This window comes from Euleptes europaea, chromosome 1 (genome assembly GCF_029931775.1).
Source record: "Euleptes europaea isolate rEulEur1 chromosome 1, rEulEur1.hap1, whole genome shotgun sequence".
Lineage (NCBI taxonomy): Eukaryota > Metazoa > Chordata > Lepidosauria > Squamata > Sphaerodactylidae > Euleptes > Euleptes europaea.
In genome coordinates this window covers 140,435,355-140,457,231 of record NC_079312.1, presented here as the reverse complement: position 1 = coordinate 140,457,231, position 21,877 = coordinate 140,435,355, and positions in this window count along the sequence as shown.

Genomic DNA, 21,877 nt, shown 5'->3' with positions numbered 1-21,877 from the left:
ATTCAATTGTGATCTAGAAAATTCCTCTCCATCCCGTTTGGATATTCCGTACCATCACAATCTTAAAAGGATTAAATGGACATCTGACTGTCAGATCCAAATAAATCAATGGCTGTCCAGTAATAGCACCTTACAGCTAAATCTTAAGCTATCTAGCGAAAGAGCTAGATATCTTATAAAGCCATTATCACAAACTTGGAGGGCTTCTCACAACCCTTTAGAGATAACTTCAGGGGAGATAAGGTGTGTCCTTGGTTCAATAGAGAATGCTCTAATGCAAAAAAGGAACTACGTTTAATGTTCCACCAAATCCGCTCTGGATCATGTACTTGGCCTATCTCTAGATACTACGAACTGAGGAAGAAATGTCAAGCCCTCTTAATTCAAAAGAAACACACCTACTCTTTAGAGAAATAGTCCCAACTTCATAATGCATTTAAAAGCAAAAATAATAAAGAGTTTTGGACCATGATATCTCGGTCAGGACATGCATCTAGTGGGAATTCTAATTTCCTTATATCAGCCCAGAAAAGGTTTTCTCATTATACTACCCTTTTTAATGACCCACTTTCTTTCTTTCTTTCTTTCTTTTTTTAAAATAAATTTATTAGAACACACACATGAAGCTGCCTTATACTGAATCAGACCCGTGATCCATCAAAGTCAGTATTGTCTACTCCAACCGGCAGCGGCTCTCCAGGGTCTCAGGCTAGAGGTCTTTCGCATCACCCACCTGCCTAATCCCTTTAACTGGAGATGCCGGGGATTGGACCTGGGGCCTTCTGCATGCCAAGCAGATGCTCTGCCACTGAGCCACAGCCCCTCCCCAACATTTAGTCTTACAATAAAAGAAAAAGGGAAAAAACCTAGATATAACATTACTTTAAAAAATCAAATACTGGTGATACAAATTATTTTTAAAAACTGAAAACTGAAACAGCTCTAATATAACTAAAATACCCATAGCACTTAATCAAATAATACTCTATTTGTCTATTTAACTAAAATCCACATTATTATTACATCACTCCCTCTCTACAATTTACACATTAGAATGCTTTCTCCATCCTTAAAATTGTTGAATTCTAGCAAGCATCAACTTCTTTGGTATTTTTATTGTTATTATAGTACGTCAGCTTAATTAAAGCATAGGTTTCTTTAACCTTGTTGAGCCAATTATTTAAGTCAGGGAATTTATTGCTTTTCCAGTTTCTCACAAACTGTATTTCTAAGAAACATTTCCAATGCATGGGAAGGTTTTAAGACAACTCCTTTTCAAGATGCTTGAAACAGTATAAATACTGGCACAGAAAGGCTAGATTTTCAGATCGCTCTCAGAGGGTCTCGAAGATGGTATCCGTATTTATGGCTCTAAATATTTTATTCTAGATATTGTGAATTAGATACTTTGAACTAAATCAGGCTTATTTGACTGAGCCTAAGTGTAAATCCTTGGGTTTTCATTAGGTCATTCTCACCCAAATGCAGCCCAAGGATCTCAGGATGACTGCCCTCTCTCAAGACCTGATGGACAGAAGGCAGGAGCAGGTTCCATAACATCCCACTCTTACTATGCCACTGTACACTGGCAAGAGGGTTCAATCCCAGCTGCATTCCAAATTCACCCTTCTTCTGGCCCAAAGAGGGAGGGTCCCTCATGTCCTTATATATTTCCCATGCCAAATTTTTAACTTAGTAGCTGGTAGCAAGTGATCCCCCAATGGAAAAGACCTTTCTCAATAGGGAAAATGATTAAGAGGAACTGACTGCTGGCCCAGCTTTGCCAGCAAACCTGTGAGCAGGCTTGCCAAACCTGGCTGTGAGGCCACTGGAACCAGCCCTTGCACCAATCTACTTAATGTGTCTTGGCCTCCACTCTCCAACCTTAAGGTCATTGGCAGGCCTGCAACAAACCCTGCTGCAAAGGCCAGACAGACTGTGCCCAAGGGGGAACTGGTCCAGCTCCACCCCATGGCCCTGCTATCCACTCAGTTCCTGTTTAATTCTAACCAGCAGTCCCTACTCCAACACCCCCAGCACCTTGGTGTAGCTGGGAATATTCACTAGGCAAATTGAGCCAGCATGGTGTAGTGGTTAAGAGCAGTCTCTCTTAACTCTAATCTGGTGAACCGTGTTTGTTTCCCCACTCATACACATGAAGCCTGCTGGGTAACCTTGGGCTAGTCACAGTTCTCTCTGAACTCTCTCAGCCCCATCTACCGCACAAGGTGTCTGTTTTGGGGAAAGGAAGGGAAGGCAATTGTAAGCCAGTTTGAGACTCATTAAATGTAGAGAAAACCAGGGTACGAAACCCAACTCCTCCTCCCACTCCTTCTTCTATGGTTCCAGCATACCTCCCACTCTGCTACCCTATGGTATTTGCTCCATACCCTATGGTTTCAGCACCATGAGCCACCAGTTGATCACCACCGATCTCACCAATGAAAACGCTTGCCTCAAGTGCCGCCACCCTGTCAGCCAAAGCAGAATAAATTTGTTTAGAACCATGTCTCACAATCTTTGCTGGGCATCGCACCAGGCACACAACCAACAGATACTCTTGGCTGGTACACCACACATTCCAGGACCTCAATCCTTGCCAATAACTCAGGAATGCTAGGCACATTCTCCTCATCTGAGGAGACCTGGTCAGCTGGGCTCTGAGGTGGTGGCCACTTCGCCAAGCCCCCACTTTTTGTTGACTCCAATCCTTCTTAATCTAAGAAAACAGAACTGTAAGACCACATTAGACTACAAACCCAATATATAAATGCTAACTATTGCTCCTGTTCGCTACAATTTTTATTATATATTTTAAATTATTATTAATATTAGTCTTCAACAAGCGTGAATAGATTAACATCAATGTGCATTGTTTTCTTAAAACGAACCTTCCACTAAAACCCAAAACTCAAACAAACTATTAAAAGGTATTACGACCCCCGTATTATAGAGCCTAAAAGCCCAAACACCCCCCCCCCAAAGAGTCAACCCCACACAGGCAAACAGCATCTTAAAATGGTAGGTGCTAATTCTACGCAAAATGGCCATTGCTACTTTCACACCAGAACTGCCCTCCAAAAGCGACCGTCACCAGTTGCAAGCGCTGTCACCTTCCAGCCACAAGCCCCAGCCCTGAAAGACTGGGCTGCTGATTAGAAAAAGAGGGTCTGCAGAAAGACAGTAACAAGAACAATTCCTGCCACTTGCAGCTACTGTTTCAGCAGCCTGCAGCTTTTAACGCTTGCTTTACTAAATCCAAGGGCGGGAGCTCCCCACACCCACCTGAATAACTCTAACCAATTAACCCAGTCGGCAACCCTGCTAGCTGAGCAGGCAGGTAGTTCCTCAGCATCTACAAACGCTAGCTTTGCTCCCCGCGCTCTCTATGCCCCTTACGACCTAGCACTTCTTAATGAAGCTGAGCCACTCAATTCAGCTGTTCCCACCAAAGGTAAATTACTGTAAACAATAAGAATGGCAGTGAGCACAATAAAACAATGAAAGAGATAGCAAATGGGGGGAAATCCCTTAAGGGGGGAGAGAGAGAGAGAGAGAGAGAGAGAGAAGGGGGGAGGATAACTTACTACTCATCAATGACAAAAAAAATATAAATTGTCACACAAGTAAACACCAAAGTCACTACACCCCTCAACAACCAAACTCATAACTCACAACCACTTTTCCCATTTCCCCCTCTTGTAAACAGCTAAGGAAACATTTTCTTTTACTCCCTAACAAAGCCCCATGCTCCCACAGGCTTCAGCAACAGGTGGCCAAAGCTGCCTCACGAGGGAGAAACAGCAATAAAAACGTCTCCATCCAGCCTTCTCATTGGATGGCCGCTTTTGACTTGTAGCCAGTCTGGCCTCGTGTTTTATTCAAATTGGACTGGGGCATATCAATTCTCGGCTTACCAGCCAGGAAAGCCTCTTTTCATGGTCAACTAAGACCTCCTACATGTGCAACAAAATGAGGTGGGAATGAGATGGTGGAGCTCCAAGGTGACAGAATGGCTTGTACTGCTTCAGAAAGCATGTGGGCAGGAACAGATACCTGAATAAAAAAGTGCCTCCAAGTAGAAAACTAACACAATGGAAAGAAATCTGTGCTAAAACCCAGCATACTAATTTCTTCTTTCAGGGAAGTTTTTTTTTAAAACATAGGAAATTGTCAAAATCGATAGCTCACATCTAGTGTACCACCTCAAGATTTACTCACCCCACTCTGCTGCATGAGATGCCCTCTCTCAATATTTAACTATGTCCAAAATTTGGAAAGGTCAAAGGGCAGGATTTCCACATCGCCAGGCCAAATACAGCAGCATATTTCTCACTTAATATGTACACAGTTGCACAAACACATTCCACATTGACTTGCAGGAACCAAAACAGCTAGATTAAAAATGAAATCCTTAAAGAGTAAAAATTTTGCAGGATATATTGGGAAAAAAGAGTGTGGATGGGTGAGGACAAGAAAAGTTTGACTTTGGAAGAGCAGTTCTAATCCCGGCAGGATGTTTTAAAAAAAAATTAACTAGGCATAGATTTAAATCCATTAAGAATTTAACAAAACAGTCGGAGGACTGGGGATGTGAAAAGTCACTGCCCCTCCTTGTCCCACTGTCTTTCTTTTTTTTTTGACTGCAGTGCTGAAAGACACAAACTAAAATGGAGCAACATAACCTGTCTGAGTTTTATTCAAATCAGCCAATTAAAACATAAAAGCTGAAATGTCAGCGAACATGCTATGGCCACTCAGGAATTACAGCAGGAAGGCATCTGTCTGTCTTCACCACAAAAGCACTGATTTTTTAAAAAATTCCACTTTTGCAAAAACTATGACATTACATTGCAGCCATGGAAAACACCATCTGAAATGTACCTTGACTGGAGGGCAGCTGTCATCACCAGTGGCTTTCTTGTAAAATTAGATTGAGCCCAAAGCCTATTTGCATATTTATATTTTTTTTGGAAAACATATTATATTAAAATATTTATACCCTGCCTTTTCCTTGTGGCTCAAGAAAGCTTATCATTCTAAATTAAAATAATTCACAATAAGGTGAAACCCTATTAAACCCCCCCAATGTAAATGCCTGCAGTGCAAGCACCATTAAAGCCTTTGCAAATAAACAGCCTTAAAGCATGTGCTAAAATTTCTAAGGGACCCTTACCTTTCAGGGAGCGTGTGCCACAAAGTGAAAAAAAAAAGGCTTCAGTAGATGTCAGGTGGGCACCTTTAAGCAGGGGGACCTAAATGATGCTAGCTCAAAAGGAGGGCTCCTAGCTCAGTGGCACAAGCACATGTTCTGCATGCATAAGGTCTCAGGTACATCTCAGATTAGAAGGCCTAGGAAAGGCTTTTCCATACCTAACATCTTTGACAAAATCAGTCAATATTACTGGACTCAATGGACCACTCCTGACTCATTCAGTATAACTAATGTTCATATTATTTCTCTAATGTGGTGTGCTTTAGTAGGTATTATAGTGGATTTAGACAACAAAAGTTGGAAGCTTAATTGGAAATGTAATTTAACCAGATAAGAAACGGGGCGGGGGGGGGGGATTTTACCTGGGCCTAGTGTGATTTACTAAATGGTATAGACTGCTGAAAGTAAAAAGAGAAAGTGTCAAAGCAGGACTACAGCTGAACATCAAGAAAACAAAAGTAATGACTACAGGAGAATTACACAACTTTAAGGTTGACAATGAGGAAATTGAAATTGTTCAAGACTTTCTATTCCTTGGCTCCACCATCAACCAAAAGGGAGACTGCAGCCAAGAAATCAGAAGGCGATTGAGACTGGGAAGGGCAGCCATGAAGGAGCAAGAAAAGATTCTGAAGTGTAAGGATGTGTCACTGGCCACCAAGACTAGATTAATTCATGCCATTGTATTTCCTATTACTATGTATGGGTGTGAAAGCTGGACAGTGAAGAAAGTTGATAGGAAGAAAATAGATTCCTTTGAAATGTGGTGTTGGAGGAGAGTGTTATGGATACCGTGGACTGCCAAAAAACAAATCAGTGGGTTATAGATCAAATCAAGCCTGAACTGACCCTAGAAGCTAAAATGACTAAACTGAGGCTATCGTATTTTGGTCACGTCATGAGATGACAAGAGTCACTGGAAAAGACAGTCATGCTAGGAAAAGTTGAGGGCAGCAGGAAAAGAGGAAGACCCAACAAGAGATGGACTGACTCAATAAAGGAAGCCACAGCCCTCAATTTGCAAGATCTGAGCAAGGCTGTCAAAGATAGAACATTTTGGAGGACTTTCATTCATGGGGTCGCCATGAGTCGGAAGTGACTTGATGGCACTTAACACACACACATAGAAATTGTTGTACCTGCCTAAATTCATGAAATAAACCTGATTTGGAGCTTAATTTGTAACTCAGTTGCTTGATAAAGATGCCAGAACACCCAACAGCTCAGCTCACATATTTGCTGGTTGTGATCAGGGACTTGATTTTTTGACAATCAGTTCATTGATCTGTTTGTTGGTGTTTGGCAGATTGCTTCACTATATTCTTTCTCCATATTTCTTCCTAACCATACAGTGTAGCATAATTGACTATTCATGTATGTGCATTCTCACTTTGGTTATGCAACAACAACAAAAATCAGTAAATTTTGGGTTTGGGTTTATTGGGCCCATTTTTGTTCTTGTAAATTTGTAATAAGCCGAATACCCATACCAGTACATTTGTATTTCGAGTTTATTTCCAGATTTACTGTAAAATTTGGGTCCATTATAGTCTATGGGAATTTTTTAAAAGCTCCTGTGGGTTTTTTTTTTCTTTCAGAGATAGAGTTCTAAAATTTTCAGGGTAGCTTCAAGGGACTCTCATTGTATCAACCCTGAAATTTGGTTAAGATTGGGCCAGGGGTCCAATTTTATGGGGTCTGGAAGGGGTAGCCACCTCCTCCAAGCCTGGTAAAGTTTTTCTATAGTGAATGGGATTAGGGCTGTCAAAAAAAAAAATTCGGTACAGTTCGGATTCGGCTGAATTTGGCCCTTGTGGTTTCGGTACGTGCTGAAGTCCGAACTCCCCCACTTCGGATCCATTCAATTCGGCGGGAATTCAAAGTTCGGAAAAAAATTCGGCCGAATAAAGCCATTAAAAACACAATCGCGCCTTTCCGCGGCTCTGGGGGGGCATTTTTGGGGTTAGAGGTCCCAAACTTTCGGCAGAGCTTCAAAGGACGTTTATTGAAAGACTCCCCAAGTTTTGTAAAGATTGGGTCAGGGGGGGCTGAGATATGGGCCCTGAAAGGGTTCCCCCACCCTTAATGTGCAACTCTCAGCAGAGCTTGCCGCCCACGCACAAAGCTCCCAGCCCCGACAACAGCTGAGAAATTTGCAAAACAACTGCAAAACAACACAACCTTGTTACACAACACCTTTGCAACACACAACTGAAACCTCCCCCCTCAAACCAGGGAGCGAGAGACTCGAGGGGGAACACACACCCCAGGCAGAACCGACGAAAGCCCCCTTTGGCTTCCCCCCCACCGACAGAAACTGCTCCCTCCCCACACACACACAGACTCTGCTTTCCCCCCCACACACACACATACACAGGAGAAAAAATATAGATTAAAGCCCCCAAAGGGGTCTTACTGTGGCTGTCTTCTGTTCCATCAAGAGGGGCTGGAGGACTTGTAATCCAAGATGATTCCAATTAGGCACAGAACGTTTTGCTCTGGAGATGCACAGGATCGGCTGATCCATTCATCCCAATAGGGGAAAGGGGAAAGGGGAAAGGGGAAAGCCCATATCTCGGGACCCCCTGACCCAATGTTCACAAAACTTGGGGGGTATCTTAAGAACACTGGTCTGAAACTCCGCTCAAAGTTTGGGATCTGCACCCCCAAAAATGCGCCCCCTGCAGCCATGGAAAGAGAAAAGGGGGGAGGCGATATTTCTGCCCCCACTGAACCCATCTTTACAAAACTTGGGTAGTATCTTAAGAATAATTGACTGAAGCTATGCTAAACGTTTGGGGGCTATATCCCCAAAAAAGCGCCCCCTGCATCCACATAAATGGAAAAGGGGGGGAGGGAAAAGGGGGAGAGCCCATATCTCGAGACCCCCTGACCCAATGTTTACAAAACTTGGGGGTATCTTAAGAACACTGGTTTGAAACTCCGCTCAAAGTTTGGGATCTGTACCCCCAAAAATGTGCCCCCTGCAGCCATGGAAAGAAAAAGGGGGGGAGCCCATATCTCGGGACCCCCTGACCCAATGTTTACAAAACTTGGGGGGTACCTTAAGAAGCTTCATCTGAAGCTCCAGTGAAAGTTTTGTGTCTGTACCCCAAAAAATATACCCCCTGCAGCCACAGAAAGGAGCGAATGTGCACAAGCACCCCCCCCCACACACACACACGAGGATTTTGCTCTCTCTCTCTCTCTCCCTGGCCAGGCCGCACATCAGCTGATTCCTCCAGTACTCAATCCTGACTGATTGGCCAGAAGAAGACCCAGCTTGGCCACCGATTGGCCGGGGGAGGAGAATGCTGCTTACTGACGGTTATGCTGCTTACTGACGGCCGAATTTGCCGAATTTATTCGCGAACTCCCAAACTCGCTGAATTCGGGCCCCCCGGTTGCCTGCCAGTTTTGAGTTCGGTTCCTCCTGAACTAAAAACCACCGAATCAGGGGAAATTCGGCTGATTTTCAGTTCGGGCCGAACCAAATTGACAGCCCTAGAGGAGAGTTTCCCTTTCCTTCCCTCCAATAGAAATAGGAAGGCTTAGAGGCTGAAGCTGAATTTAAAAGTATGACTAAAAAGATGTTTGTTATTTAAAAGGTAAAGGTCCCCTGTGCAAGCACCAGGTCATTCCTGACCCATGGGGTGACGTCACATCCCGACATTTTCTAGGCAGACTTTGTTTGCGATGTGGTTTGCCAGTGCCTTCCCCAGTCATCTTCCCTTTACCCCCAGCAAGCTGGGTACTCATTTGACTGACCTTGGAAGGATGGAAGGCTGAGTCAACCTTGAGCCGGCTACCTGAAACCAACTTCCGTTGGGATCAAACTCAGGTCGTGAGCAGAGCTTTGGACTGCAGTACTGCAGCTTACCACTCTGCGCCACGGGGCTCTTGTTTATTATTTACAGAAAGGTTTTTAGATTTTTGGTTATTCTTCAAGAGAGGCACAAAGCTTAAATGGTTACAGGCAGTTCAAAATCTTAGTTGGTTTCAGGCACAGTTCTTAATTCTCAGTTCAGTTACTTCAAGATACTCAGTAATACACTTAGATGTTATTCAAAAGGTTTCATAGACTCAAAATACTTGCTGTAGTCTCAGACTAACCTAGCACTCACAAAATACCAGTGAGTGGAGGTTCATCCACAACCTTTCCCACTCCTTAGATTTGCCCATCTCCTGTGGAAACAAATCTCTCTTCCCCAAAACACTGAGTCAGGAGTCTCCCTGTTTCAGAAGCCACCTCCCACCAAGTGACTGAAGAATGGGCTATCACACACTGCCACAATCTTCCCCTTGTCGCTACTCAGGTTTGGTTTTAAAACAAGCTAGGTAGTATTTGAACAAGTGTTCACAGAGTCTCTTCACACCACCACACAGTTCAGGAGCACAGAGCTATCTCTTTCCTAAGAGCTAACTCCTCAAGATCTCTCCCCCCCCCCAAAAAAAGAACCATGTCAGCTTTCCAGACTCCAACCACTGCTTGCTGGCATTGGCTGACAGTTACGGGGGGCGAAAACGCATGGTCGCTTTATCCTCCTTTAATCCGTGTTTTAGCCAGGATAGAACGCACATTAGGCGAAACGCATGCGTTCAATCCTGGCTGAATCCTGGCTGAAATAGTGATTAAAGGAGGATAAAGTGACCATTCGTTTTCACCCCATGTTACGCAATTTAACCCTGTATCTGTCACAGCCAACTGCTAGAAAGAGGTAGAGAAACGGTGGCTGGATGATGCAGTGGGGGCAGAAGTGAGTGATAGTGAGCTGCTTGGACTTTATCCCCCCCGCCCCCAGTTAGGCGAGTTTGGCTGTTGCTTTGAAGGCCCTTCCCTAATTTCCTCCAGGGACACTGTTTTGCCACAATCTTCATTTTCATCATGCACACTTTTTTGCACTTCTCCCTCCCATTCCTTCTACTAGCCTTCTTCCAACCCCTCCTCCCAATGCCATCTTTTCCCCTTTTATTGTTAGTGAGTGAACATGGAACTATCAGAAAGCCCCATTTAACTTGTCCTCCTTATTTGCCCCCTTGCCCATTTTTGACTTTTTTGTTTCCAAATGCAAGATTAGTGATGACACACTAAAATAGTATATAATAATACTCCAATATATATAGTACAATAGACCATGCAAGCCTACATTGAGATCACAAGGAACAAATGGTTTAGGGTGGTGTTTTGTCCGAGATCACCTTCATCATAATGTTTCAAGCTTGCGGCTAATCACAGGCTTTCCATAACATCCCTTGGTGTGTCATGTGTACCACATGTTATCGCCTCATGAGGAGTTATTAATGTATTGGTTACATTTCTCCTTATGGTCATTTTCACTGGAATCATATCACGACTGCCATACCCCATTTAGTTCGCCCTCTTCAACCACCTTCCAGACCACCTTTATTTATTTAGTTAGTTAGTTTGTGTTTACAAGACTAGCGATAGAATGATGAAATGTTTAAAATGGCCAAGCAAGTGTTCTTATGTCCCCTGTATTGAAATGGCGAGAAATGTTTAATCAATTGGTTCATTGATTCATTGATGTAAGTTTCTCCTTTTGCTCATTTGGGGTGGAATGACGATAAAGATGGCTTGTGGAATCATACCCTTTTTTTCTGATTTCATTCAAACCTCCCTCACCTCCAGAGGGTTCATTGCTCTTTTTATCCGGTGGCACTTCACAGAACTGTGCAATCCTGTGCTTTGGTTGTAAAATGGTGACTCACTTCTGGTGACCTATTTCAAAGAGATACACTACAGCCAATTACAGGATGGTATTTGGAGGGGGCAAGGGGGGAGTCACACTAGTGATTCATTGCTAGAGCACATGCATGAAACAAAAAAGAACCCAAAAGGGGGGGCGCCATGCTATGTAAACAATGACAATATCTGTGGCCACTCCCCCATAAGCTCTGCATTTTCACTGCTGATGCATAATTTCACTCTGATTACCACAAGAATTTCTTTGGGGAAAGAAGCACCTATGCATTATGTTTTGAGAATTCAAATGGAAATACTGTGCATATAGAGAGCAGCAAATCTGGAGGAAATGACCCATGCATAAAAAGCCTAAATCTGCTCTGTTGATTCAAGGGCTACTGACTAACAGTAGCAATCTGTAGCACTGGGACTCATGGCAAATTGGGTAAAGTTCTAGATTCCATTGTTTCTGTTTCCCCAAACACACACTAGACTTTCCAGTCAGTTCTGTCAATTGTTTATTCAGACATTTATCCATACAGTGCAAGGAAGTTGTTAGCAGCACCCTCCTTGCCTTGTGGCTATTTCATCAGTGTGACAGTCCAACCCCCCCCCCCCCACACACACACAAGTCCAAGATAGTAAATACTAGGTTGTCTTCTCGTTTAAAGCCATAGGAGATTCTTTTAACAACAATGTATGTAATTCATGTTGAATTTCCTTCTATCCTGTGTGTGTTCAGTATAGAGTAGGTCTTGCTTTTGGGGACACCTGTGGGTTTGGAGTTGATGGCTGAGGAACATGTTGAGGAACTGCTATTCATACATCCAGGGCAGTAGTGTGGTGGTTAAGGACCAACTGAGATTTCCATCTAACTGGATATTACTTCGGGAGACTCAAATAAGCAGTGACATTGAGTAATGATTGATGGGAGGGGGTTGCTCAACCTTACAGAGTTCCTGAGTTTCTTCAAATGCTCTCCCCTGCACCTAACCATCCAACAGTGTACAATCACGAATTTAATAGCAGTGTATTTTGTGGTTGTTTTTGGAATCCACAAGCAGCATCAACATTCACTACTGCTTAGGGAAGGGGGATGCTCAGTTTCCCTAGGACTGTCAAAATAACACTAAACATTGTATTTTTTGGGGAACTCTCAGACACACAGCAAGAAAAACCTAGATAGATAACAAAGACCCGTTAGAGGCGTGTTTCTTTGCTTAATGATGTAGTTCTGTTACCCCACCAGGACACCCTAGACTACCTGGTACACCAGGCCTATTTAAGTGCCTCTGCCTCAACATCATGAAGCAGGCAAAAAAGACCCCCTTGATAAAAGAGGCATATCAGAAGAAACCCCCAAAATTCCCAAAGCTGACTAGCTAAAGGGACGGTAGGTGTCAGAAGCCAGCAGAAAAAGCCTGTGTGGAGGAGCCATGGCCAAAATATATACGGAAAATTTGTGTCACCCAATTGGATGTGTTTGTCTCAGTCAAACAAACACATCCTTAGCATTAATTCCATAAATTCCATTTGCATGAAAAAAACTGTGACTAACTATGTAAATGCAATAAATATTCCAATAAATTCTACATTAATAGTTCCTTTAAGTATTTTTTTGCTTGGATAACCAATATCAGTTGTAAAATATGGGAACTTGCAGTTAAAATGCATGAAAACGGAGGCTGCCAAAAATGTACGGTCCAAAATTTGTGTGATAATAGATCAGTGGGTCACCATACCAAGTATGGGACACTGTCCTTCAGTGTTACTCTTCTGAAGATGCCTGCCACAGCTGCTGGCGAAACGTCAGGAAAGAAAATACCAAGACCATGGTTACACAGCCCGGATAACCTACAAGAACCAATGAACTCTGACCGTGAAAGCCTTCGACCATATTTTGATCCTCTTTGCTTCTTATACTATGTTCTTCTTATATCTGACAAAATATTGTTCAGCTAAGGAAAACTGCTCCAGGCATTCACCTTGATATTTTAAAGGTATAAGAGTATAATCCATTTTCTGCTGAAATAATTTTAGTACAAGTGTTTATAAATATATTAAAACATTAAAACATTTTGAAAAATCCAGATGGGTTAGGGAGCTGCATCTTTGTACATGGGCAAAATGATTCATTTTCAGCCACTCCATTTATGTTGGGTATAATCCTTGCTATCCTAAAGTGACAACAAATCACACTTCATTACAAAATAATAATATCATTGAACATTTCTTCTCATTCTCTTTTGGTGTCTTTTGCTTCTAGTCCAAATTTATTTTTCCCTGTATCTTTTGTACAACCTTATACAAACATGTCTATTTTTTCTAGCCAGGACAGCAGAAGGTGTTAAAGGCTTGGTCTATTGGCATGTGGAGTGCATACCAATGTAGTTATATACTGAAGATACTTCAAGGAGTATCCTATACAATATGGTGGCGTAATTTTTGTCACACATAGTTAAATTTGTACAGTAGCCCTTTTTTGCCTTTCAAGCCGTACCCTAGTCTCTGCAATCTTTTGGTGAACTTCCCTGTTTCTGGTGCTAAGACTACCAGCTTTACCTAACCACAGACTTTTCCTTGAGTTCTATTCCTAGGTGCTTCAAATTTTCCATTTAGGAGCCGTGTGGCATTTACTTCAGAGTCTGCAGATTTTTTCCTGGCTAAAGAATTTGAAACTAGCTAACAGAATTCTTATGGCTGACCTGGAAAGTCCTGGTTTAGCCTCACTCTCAGTTTTCCCTTTATTCTCTCCTTCCCATCATATTTTAAATCGGTGGAAAAATGGATAGAATGCATTTTTGTATAATTTGCTCAAATGCAACAGTCTACACAAGTGTGTTATCAAAGGTTTGTTGTGTGTTTCTGAATTGCAACTGACAACAGAGATGAAAGGCTTATAAAAGAACTATTTGGTGGGGGCAAAATACATGGTAAGTTCAAAGGCCTGCTTTTGGATACACTCACATTTTGTGATGTTCCATCTAGTGTGGGGGACTATGGGGTATGTTATGGAGCCAACTCCTGTCTTTCCTCCACCAGGTCTTGAGGGAGGGGAGGCATCCCAATATTATCATCCTGCATCTGGGTGCATCGGGGTGCAGATGCCTGGTGCGGATGAAAGGAATAGTGTTAATGTGGAAAATCCTTAGGGATCTTAAAAAGATAATGTGAGGCTGGGACCTCGCAGAAGTCTCTTGGGTGCCCTCCACGGGCTCCCACACACACACTGGAGGAGCATCCTCAGCCTCAGGCCAATCAGAGGGGGAGTCTGAGCTATCACTATCCTGTCCCTCTGTGGTTTCCAGGGTTGCCTCTTGGATTTAGCCTTAGCAGCCTGTAGCCATCCTCTTTGGCCTCTGCTCACATCCAGCTTTATAGGGAGGACACCCTGATGGCTCCTCCCTCTCCCTCTCAAACTCTGATCATACAGGACCATATAGGGCCCTGCCCTTCCCCAGGCTCCCTCTTCCTTGAGAGCTGATTGTATGTGGGCCACCTGCCCCTTCATTGCCCTGTCCTGGCTCGACCTCCCATCAGCTATTTGGCAGTGGGCACGGTGGGCACGGTGGTAGTCTTGCCAGGACTCCCTGCACTCTTCATGTTGGCCTGGCCTGGCAGATGGTGGCATCTTCTGGCTGCAGGGAGGGTGGTTGGCAGCTAGCCATGGATGTGGCGGTGGCTGCCAGGCCTGCTCCCTGGCATTGTGCTGCTCCCCAGGCACCTGAGCGGTGGGGAAGGCGTGTACTGAGCAATGTGGTTCTCCAGATGGCTCTAGCGGTCCTTCTTGTGGTGTTAAGCTCTTCCCGGTAAGTTGGTGGTGGGATGATCCTCAGGTGCGGGGCTGAAGGATGACCCAGGACACACACCCTCCCTTTACGGTTACTGGGTGATGTCCTCTCATGATTCAAAGATCCAGGTTATATAAGCCACATTGACATGCTGGGTCTCTGGATGATGTGAAGTTGAATGGAAGCAAAGACACATACTATCTCAGGACCCAGGCACTGTGATCTTTCATTCTGCCCATTCAAAGCAAGGGACCGTGATTGGTCATGAGGGGAAAAGGGTTATTCACTAGGTAGTACTGGGGTGACTCTATTGCCTATTTCACTGCCAGCACTTGTTTCTCCACCATAGTGTAGTTTCTCTCTGCAGGTTACAGCTTTCTACTGAGGTACATGATAGGGTGTTATTGCCCATTCTCCTCTTGGACCAGGACTGCCCCTGGGCCCGAGGCCATCGCACCTGTGTGGCCCACAAATGGCCAATTGAGATCCAGATTCAACAGGACCAGGACCCTGGACAGTGCACCTTGCAAATCTTGGAAAGCCCAGGCCTAGGCCTCCATCCAGGGTATCTGCTTTGGTTAAGTTTTGCAGAGGCAGTCGGTCAAGGGGCTGGTGTTACTGGCAAAGTGGGGTATGAATTTGTTGTAATACCCTGCTAGTTCCAAAAAACCTCCTCAACCTTTTCTTGGTCCATGGCGGCAATGCCTTCTCAAGGGTGGTGAGTTTTCAGGGAGTGGGTGTAACTGCCCATTGCCTATGATATAACCCAGGTAGTATAGCTTCTGAAACCTAAGGTGGCTTTTCCCAGGGTTTGCCTTCAGGTGTGCAGTGCCTGCAGGTCATTTTCCAGGTGTTGTACGTGGGTATTCCAATCAGGGCTGAAGATGACAATGTTGTCTATGTACGCGAGCACATACCCCTGGCATTGGGCCAGCACTTGGTCCACAACGCGCTGGAACATGGCTGCTGCCCCATATAGTCCAAAGGGCATGACTCTAAACTGGAACAAACCTGTGTGTACATTGGGATCTGCCAGAAGCCTTTAGTGAGGTCTTTGGATGAGATGTACTGGGCAGAGCCTAACTGATCTATTAATAAATCAGCTTGGGGTATCAAACTGGGTGTCAAACTGGGTGATTTTGTTGACCGTCCTGTTGTCAGTGTAGTACTGCATGCTTAGGGACCAGGATGATTGGACTTCGCCAGGTGCTGCTGAGGTCTCGATGATCCCCAGCATCTTGTCTACCTCACGACTGATGGGCTCCCAATGCTGGTGAGGGATGGGATGCCATGGAGTACGGGCTACCTGTTCGGGGGCATCTGGATAGCATGGGACACCCACTTTGTCTGGCTGGGGGCTTAGGAGAATACTGCAGGCAGTCTCCAAATCAGGCTCTGCAGCTGACTCTGCTGCTCTGCTGAAAGTGCGTTGTCAATATGGGGTTTGTCACCCTTTGGTTGTCCTTCCCCCCAGGGGACCTCCCCCTATGGGAGTTCTTTCCTTTCCTTTACCTTTCCTTTATCCCTTAGAAGCTCCTTGATCCATTGCTCTTGAACAGCGTAAATCTAATGTCTGAGGGATATAAGGAGTGAAATAAATTTTGCCACTGACAATGTAGCCTTGGGATCCCTGTCACTTAGTAAAAAAGGCATTATGTCAGACGCAGAGGCATTAGATTTATATGTTAAAAGGGGAGAGATATAACGTGATCGAAGTTCCTCATGAAAGTGGCATTCCAAAAGGGCATGAGCTAATGAATCAATAGAGCCATAAGAGCAAGAATGGGCCCTGTCTGGGTAGGGTATATTCAAAATTCTTCCCTGCATAACCATAGAGGGGTTAGTATTCAGTCTAGCTAAACAGAAGGCTCTAGAGAGACAAGGAGTTGTCAATTAATAAGTATATTTAAACCAAACAAATTAGCCTGCTGTCAAGTGAGTTCAACCAAATAACAGCAGTGAGAAAATGTGCTAAATCCAATGGTAAAAAATGCCAAATAAGTGTATTATAGAAAATCACATACAATATTCCCCAAACAACAGTAATTATAGTACAAAGGAAAAGTTCAATGGAAGTCCATTCAAAAGTTACTCCTTGAGATCAAAGTCCATAATAGGTAGATCTCCCCAGAGTGAAAGGTCATTGAATTTAAGATGAAACGTGGTTTCAACGTGTCATTCAGAGTTGAAATAGTGATGACTGTGAATCCATCAATCATAAGACATGGATCCAGGTATAACGCTGTTTCGACAGAGTCCTCATCAGGATTCAACATGGACTGCTACGTAGCCTGTTCTCATGTTGATTGGAACGCGAGAGTTCTCTAACTCCAACGAGGCTAATTTTTTTGGTTTGAAATAACAAGTATAAGCGGCCAAACCACGTGGTGGTGATATTCTGAAAAACTGAGATGAACAAACACGGTGAGCACAAAAAGTAGTGCTGTTATAATCAAGCTCTTTAATGTGCTTTTTAATGTTGGTGAAAGCTTCAGTTTTCCCAAGATCTATTAACATATCCTGAGAGAAGCCCAACAAAGACAATTTCTCATCTAAGATTTTTTGCCATGAGGATTTAAAAGGGTCATGCTTCAAAGAAGCTAGGAGCCCCTCAGTGCTAAAGCGCAGCTTAAGTTGTAACTTAAAGGCGGCCAACCATGCCCTAGCTTTGAGAGACATTTGGCCAAACTCGGAGCGAAGGGCCAGCAACACAGTACTGAAGCGGTCAGTACTGTGAAAGGTAACTAGGTTTCTAGATGTTGTATTTTACTGGAAAATACAATATCTTAACCAGAAACCCCATAAGTAGTGATACAAGCTTTGAATTAAAAATTATTTTTTATTGTAGAAACTTCAGTATAAAAAAGATGTAAAGGTAGAACATAAAAAACACATCAGTTACAAATATATGACAGTTACATTGTAGGAAAAACCTAACATTGTAGGAAAAAACCTAACAGAATTATTACAAAGTTTAAGCAGATCTGTTCAGTAGACGTTACAGTAGAAATACTAAATTCACATACCTCTGGATGTGCCATGCTGATGGGTAAAATTCTTTAGATAGACAGCATTGCAGTATAGTCTATGCTAAAGAACCCCCCATTGAACAATTTCTGACCCCTTATATACCCTTTTTCATGGGAACCTAATCTGTGGTTTTACATCAATTGTTTTATGACATTTTCTCAGGAATCTTTAAACTTTCCCCAAACAACTGAAACCTTCTAAAATTAAGCCTTTTCACCTGTTTTGCACCTCACAAGGTTCCTTTATATGGCCAGAGGCAAGGTTTGCCAATATAGCTATAATCAGATCTTCAATATCAAACCCATCACTCAGAATATATAAGGTGAGAAAGTCCTAAGAAAGATGCCTGAAGCACCCTGTAAAGGGATTAAATGCAAGTCAAACACACACCCCATCTAGAATGTAAAAGGGGAACTTTTTTCCTTTGTTATTTCATGTTGATATTAAGGGTTGGCTGGCCTTGGTTGGCTGCCTGGATCGGCTTAGAGCTCACAGTATCTGCTGTACTTTCAATTCTCAGTGAGACACTTGCCATATCCCGGGCAGGAGACTAAGTTTAATTAGCATACGTTGCAAGAATTTGATATATTTTTAGGCTATATATGCTAGCACCACTACACAGAGAAGCTAGGAGCCCCTCAAGGCTAAAGCGCAACTTAAGTTGTAACTTAAAGGCAGCCAACCATGCCCTAGCTTTGAGAGACATTTGGCCAAACTCAGAGTGAAGGGTAACACCAACAACACATCGAGAGGGCATTTAAGAGTTTTCGTAAAAACTGAAGCAATGGACGATCTATAGATTAACTGACAACAGTTATCCCAATGGCAACACCAAAAAGGACAATTGGAATTATTTTTAAGTTGAAAATCTGAATAGCTCCTGGGATATATTTGCCACCTTTGGTATTGGAAAAATTGACAATAGCTCCAGCCCCAGGTTTAATTTTGTTGGACACTTGCTTTTTGATGGGCATTCCAATTTAGGTTATGGGGGAAAAGAATGCCAAGATAAACAAACTCTTTGACTTGGTCAACCTCAAAGCAGTCTAATACCCGGTGAAAGAGAGGCATTTTCCTCCTCTTAGAGAAAGTCATAATCTTAGATTTGTGATGGTTTATTTTAAGATCTTCCCTAGAGCAGTACTCAGAAAAGGTTTGTAAGGATCTTTTCAAACCAATTCTTGTGCAGGACAGGAGAACTGCATCGGCGGCATAGAGCAGAATTGGGGTGGCATGACTTGCAAGCTTTGGAGGACGACAAGACTCTGAGAAATTTGTTGCCATATCGTTCAGATATAGATTAAACAAGAGAGGAGCAAGGAGGCAACCTTGTCTAACTCCCTTGGCCAGTTCAAAGGGCTCAGTTAGTTCTCCTTGGTCACCACAGCAAACCTGAGCTGTAAGGTCAGTATGAAATTGTTGAATGAGCCATAGTAACCTATCCATGCTAGAATTTGATAGTTTCAACCATAGCCTCTCCCTTGGGATGGCATCAAAGGATCCCTTAAGATCCATAAAACCCACATAAAGGGTGCCACTTTGGGCGGAGGAATATTTCTCGGCTAAGTTAGAGAGCACTAAACAATGATCCATAACAGACCAACCCCTTCCGAAGCCAATCTGTTCCCCGCCAAGGATGTCATTACTCTCAACCCAATCCAACAGCCTCTTTAATAAGTAGGAGGAATACAGTTTGCCTAAGCAAGACAAAAGACTAATTGGGCGATAACAGCTTGGGTCAGAGCGCTGACCCTTTTTGAAGACTGGAACGATTATAGTATGTCTCCAAGATTTTGGAATGGCTCCTGATGCATTAATTTGTGTAAATACAGGAGCAAGAATGTCAGCCCACCATTTACTATTCACTTTAAGGAGTTCATAGGGGATTAGATCAGGACCTGTGGCTTTCCCTAAGCGTAAGCGGTCAATGAGCGGTTTAATTTCGTTAAGAATGGCTTCCAGCCAGGAATTCAGCAAAATAGGAGGTGCTACAGGTATAAGTTCTTGGCTGTCCAGAGAATAGGAAAAAAGGCTCTTGAAGTAAGCTACCCAGACGAATGATGGGATACATGTGGGGACTCTGGCATAGCCATTACTTAGAGAATGCATGGTCCACCAGAATGATGAACAATGAATTGTCATTGTTGTTTATAGCTGTAATCAAGCTCCTCCAATTTTTATATTAGGCCTCTTTTTTCCTCCGAATCCTTGTAGTTCTTTTAAATGATTAGCAGCTCCTTCAGTACTGAAATAGTATTGTTCCTTTTGAATTCTCTGTGTTTCCTGGATATTGCTCGTTTGAGGAGTCTGCACTCACGGTTAAACCAATAATTTTGTTTGGATAAGCCATGTGGGTTTGAAGTAATTTCCTTAATAAATAAGGGTTTAAATAAATCAATTAGTCTAAAGAAACCATTTAGGACAGTAGCTGCAGACTCTTGTCCAAGGAGGGCAGCTCTCAACGAAATCACCTCCAAAAGCTCCATTCTGCAATGCACCAAGGAGTCAAGCTCAGGACTCCAGTAAACTTGTGCTAGGGCTTTTTGGGATTTATGCAGTGTTTGATGGTGGGACAATGTCAGATGTTGACCACATTAGGTTGGCCGAAAGAGAAATTGAGAGATGGTCACTGCCCATGTAATCATAGGCTTTCATATAACTGATTAAAGGTAGGAGATCTAGTAAAACCACAAAATAGTTGATAACACTGGTACCATTTTGACTAAAAAAAGTAAAGTCTCCGTTAGGGTTGACCCGCGATTGCCCATTTACTATTATTAGGTTTCTCTGGATAGCAAATTGGGCCAGGCTTAAGCCGGCAGAGTTAATTACCAAGTCCCTAGAAGTTCTAGTGTACCACAGGGAGCTCAGGAAGTATTAATCAAAATCCCCTATAAGGTTTTGAAAGAGAGTATTATCATCCGGCCCTATTCATGCGTTAAGGTCACCAGCCATAAGAACTGGGATAGTTGGATGGTTGTTTTTGATGTCATCAAATAATTCTCCTAAATGGGCCCAGTTTCGTGCAGTGTTACTTGATCTAGCAGGAGGAATATAAACAGAGAATAAAATCAGTGGGAAAGAAGTCAGGCTTACTCTAACTGTTAGCGCCAACTCATCAGCCACAAGGAGGTCAATTGAGCTTATGCTTAAAGAAGTAGATATAAAGCAACTAGTCCTGCACGAGGGCGGCCCACAGATCCTTTGGTTGCTTTTTGAGTAAAAGAGGAGAAGCCTGGAAGAAAGATCTCATTTGTGGCCCAGGTTTCCTGTACAAGGATGATATCAAAGGTCGAAAGAAATGACAGTATATCAGAATCAGTAGTTTTGGCTGACCATACAGCAACATTCCAGCTAAGGAATTTGCAGAAAAAATGAAAGTCAATCTTTATCAGGAAGATCTGTAGGATACATCTCCATAAGCAAGTTAGGATTTGCTGCAGGAGGACGCACTATTATGGATGGTTCCAGAGGGGTTGGGGCATTACCTTGAGGGAAGTTGGAGTCTTGAGTTGACTTCTTTACTAAGTAAGGAGTTATATCAACCATATGTTTGGAATTTGGTTGATGCACAATTTTAATAGAAAGGTAGGTACCCTTAATTTAGGTGGGAGTGTATGGACCTTTGCTGACTTAATCTGAACAAGGTTGTCTTTAAGGTTCCCTAGCCTCATTATTATATTGTTTTGTTCCATTGTTGGGAAAATGCGAAAATAATTAATTAACTTTGCATCCGCTTTTTCAAATATATCATCCACCAGGTTATATGGCCGGAGCAGGGAGCATCTAGAGTCTAGTGATAAGCTTGATTTATGGTTCATGAAATTTAGATTCGATTCAGCTGGGATGGCATTCTTTGAACTAACTAGAGACAATTCTATTAGAGGCTTATCAATCTTTTGAGACTCAGCCTGGTTTTGGGGAGCAAATGTAGCTGATTTTTTAAAGAGGGGCTTGGGAGGTATCTTAGATGAGAGCAAAGGTGCTATTGTTGTTGTGCGAAAACATTCTTTGGGGAGAATGGCAAATGTCATTAATCAGTCCTGGTTTTCAAGAATCAACACTTGGATCCAGGGGGAGTAGAAAGTAAGAGAAGACGATATTCTCTTAATAAGTATGGGAGTTTATCAAAGTGTT